Consider the following 4,142-nt stretch of genomic DNA (forward strand, 5'->3'; position numbering starts at 1 on the left):
TGCTTCCCTGATAGTAATGAATTTGGGAATATCATGTTCGGATTTGCTTGCTAGGTACACAGCTCATGCTGCAGTGTGAAAGATGAATTGAAGAAAGGCAAAGTGAAGAAAGAGAAACTAGTTTGGAAGCTGTTGCAAGAGACTTTACAATGGATGATTAGGGCCTGGACTGGGGTGCAGTAGAAGGGATGGAAAGGAAATTTGAGTATGCAAAATATACATATTTTTTAAATTCTACAAACCTATAAGGAAAATACAAACAGCTTAGAAATTGGGTGAAATATACAAATAGGCAATTAACAAAAGAAAAAAACAAATGCTCCTCCAAAAAATGTATAAAGAGATATTCAACCTAATAATGAAAGGAATACAAAATAAAAATAAATGAGAAACCATTTTCACACTTCAGATTAGCAAAAATAAAAAAAAAGATGACAATATCAAATAATGGAGTGAACACGAGAAAAACAGTGCTCTCATATATTGCTAGTGGAACTGTAGATTAATTCAGCCATTTATGGAAAACAATTTGACAGTGTACAATAAACTTGATAATGCAAATACCCTATGACCCAGCAATTTCCCTTCTGATTATATAACCCGTAGAAATTCTTGCACATGGGCACAAATAAACATGCACAGAGATGTTTATGACAGCATTGTTTGTAATGGGCAGATAAAATGTGGCATATGAACTGCATACATAAGTAAAATGTCCATATGTGCATATCTTTAAAAACTTATACAAAATAATCCTACATATTCTTTCTAACTAAATATATATGTATGTTAAAAAATAAATCTGAGGCATGGAGAACCACAATAGTAGGGGGAGGGGAATTAAACTAGAGGTGTCAGTTAAGAAGCATTCAGCTATTTCTGTAATGCTTTATTATAAGAACAAAAAGACCAAGAAAGAGGAGAAGTAACTGGTCAAAATGTTAGCACTTGTGAGTCCAGAGTGGTGAATATATGTTTATAATTGTATTCCTTGTCTTTGTCTATATCTTTTACATTTTTTAAAAGAATCAAATATGTATGTGTATATGTGCATTCTTTTTTTTTTAATATATTTTATTGGTTTTTTACAGAGAGGAATGGAGAGAGATAGAGAGTTAGAAACATCGATGAGAGAGAAACATCGATCAGCTGCCTCCTGCACATCTCCCACCGGGGATGTGCCCGCAACCCAGGTACATGCCCTTGACCGGAATCGAACCTGGGACCTTTCAGTCCGCAGGCTGACGCTCTATCCACTGAGCCAAACCGGTTTCGGCTATATGTGCATTCTTTAGAGAGAAGAGAGGATACAAATGATATTTAAGGCGCAAAATCACTACACCTTAGTGACTGATAACAGGTGGAGGCTAAGGGTAACAGAGGGGAGGTGTCAGTACGACTCCCAGATTTCTGGCTTGAGGAGAGATTCACTGAGATAAGAAATACAGGAGAAACACAGCCATCTTGGCTCAGTGGTTGAGTGTTGATCTATAAACCAGGAAGTCACGGTTCAATTCCCGGTCAGGGCATATCGGGCCCAACCCCCAGTGCGGGGCGTGCAGGAGGCAACTGATCAGTGATTCTCTCTCATCATTGATGTTTCTATCTCTCTCGCCCTCTTCCTTCCTCTCTCTGGGATCAATAAAAAAATATACCTCCCACGTTCAAAGGCTGTTAAATCGCGTTGTTTAGCCATATCTTCAGGAAAAAAATCACTTCTACTGTCATAGTAAACAACCTGCTTCCTTATTTATAATGGTCTGGCCCTCTAGCAACTTCAGCACGAAATTATAGCTAATCTGCCTACAAATGTCAGGTGGTCATAATAATCTGGCCACTCAGTGTATATTTTTAAAAGAAATACAGGAGAAGAGAGCATCAGTTTGGAGGTTAGGGAGGAAAGATAGTAAGTTCTTTTTAAGACATGTAGAGTTTGAGAATTCAGCAACAAATGTGCTACCAAATCTCTGTCAGATAATATAATTTAGTGGCATCCACACTGCCCACAAAGTAGAAGCAGGAGTTGCTCTGATGCCAAACAGTTCAGGTCCTCCTATATGTCCCTGGTTAAAAAAAAAAAAAAAAAAAAAGTAGAAACAGGAGTGTCAGTGTTGAGGTCCTTATAGAAGGGAGGTGAGTAAATGAGTAGCCGCTAACAGAAATAATGGTGGATATCTGGCAAGGTCTTCATTGTAAGCAATTAATATAACACTTAGCATAATTTTTCATGTAAAATCATTGGTCATTTTATTTTTTGATAGATTAGATAGATAGATAGATGTTTCTTTGGAAAAATAATATGTGCAAAATATAAATTTCACAAATAGGGGAAAACCTCTCTCTCGGCAATCACTGTTATAAGCTTCTTTACTTATGACCAAGTTGGACACTTAAAAGGACCAATGCCAATGGCTATAAAAAATATAAAATGTGCATGTCCTCTGACCCAACAATTTCCCTCCCAATTTATCTGAGAGATCTACTTCTATATTCACAAAGGTGAATGTATAGAGGTATTCGTTCCGGCATTATCAATAGTATAAGGCTGAAAGGGAACTAACAAGTCCTGCAGTGAAGGACCCGTTAAATAAATTATGGCGCATCCATACAGAAAGTATTACACTATAGCTGGGAAGTCACTTGCATCCTTCCAGAGATAGTTTTGGCCTGTACACACAAATAACCCCTTTTATTTATACAAGACATAACATAGTGTATGTATATGCTGTAGCATACACTGTCCTGCAACTTAATTTTTCACTTACTATATCTTAGAGATTATTTCATACCAGTTTATAATATTTACAAGTGTTGGGAATTCAGCATAACTACTCCATAATGTTGCTGCATCCATATTGTGTGACCAAGGAGCCTGCAGGGGCCTTGAACTGAGACTAGCTCTCCCGCACACATGCCTAGATAACACTCCCCTGAGTCACAACAACAAGTAACAATAGCTAAACCTTATCGTTCTTATTATATTCCAAGCACTATTCTAAGTGCTTTACTTGTATTAACTTTTCTAGAACTCACAAAAATGTATGAGGCTGGTAGTAGCATCATTCCATTTTATAGATGAGGACAGTAGCACAGAGGGGTTAAACTTGCCCAAGGTCACAGCTCTGCTAAGTGGCAGAGCTGGGATTTGAATCCAGGCACTTGAACCCTAGGGCCTACACATTTAACCATAACACATCCTGTACATGTAACTCAGACTTTCTACCACAGCATAGTATTCTACTATGTACCATAATTTGTTTAACTATTCCTATTGCTAGACTAGTAAGTTCTCTTTCAGTCTATTGCTACTAGCAGTGCTGTAATTAATACTTTTTATAGAGCCACCTTTGAATATAGAAGTATATTTTAAAGATACATTAGAAGGGGAATTGTTGGATCAAAACATATGGGTTTTATTTTTTATAGATATCAGCCATTTTATTGAAAATGAAAACATAAAACAAATGCTCCTAGGTATAGTCAGAGGTAAAGTGTGGCAATTTCTTTATGCTCCTAGGTATTGATTATAGGTAAAGTATGGCAATTTCTTCAAGTAAGAATCCCTGAGTGAGAATCCTGCCAACACCCTTTAACACACCTCTGGGCACCAAATGTACTCACTATCTCCTGCCCTTTCGGCTCCAAGAGACATTTGCTTATTTGTTTTGTTTTGTTTTTATGATTTCCGAGAGGAAGGGAGAGGGAGAGATAGAAACATCGATGATGACAGAGAATCATTAATCGGCTGCCTCCTGCACGCCCCCTACTGGGGACTGAGCCCACAATTCGGGCAGATGCCCTGACCTGGAATCAAACCATGACCTCCTGAATCATAGGTCAACGCTCAACCACTGAGCCACTCAAGCCGTGCGACATTGGCTTTAAGAGAGCATGATCTCATCAAACTAGAGAGACAAATGTTAGGGTATACATCAAGACATCTAGGGCAGCGGAAATAGGCAGCTGCAGGCCTTTACTACAGGTCCACATCATGCCTCACCCCACCACTCCCAGGGGCTGATGCTGAGAGAGGAGGAGAAAACATGACGCCTCCATCCCCGCATGGAAGCTGTGGCCTGGAGAGGCTGCCCCCATTTAGTGAGGAATACATACACCCTCTGGTTCTCCCACAGTTCCGCCGC

Source organism: Myotis nattereri (genome assembly GCF_964212035.1).
Source record: "Myotis nattereri genome assembly, chromosome: 13".
In the NCBI taxonomy this organism is placed as follows: domain Eukaryota; kingdom Metazoa; phylum Chordata; class Mammalia; order Chiroptera; family Vespertilionidae; genus Myotis; species Myotis nattereri.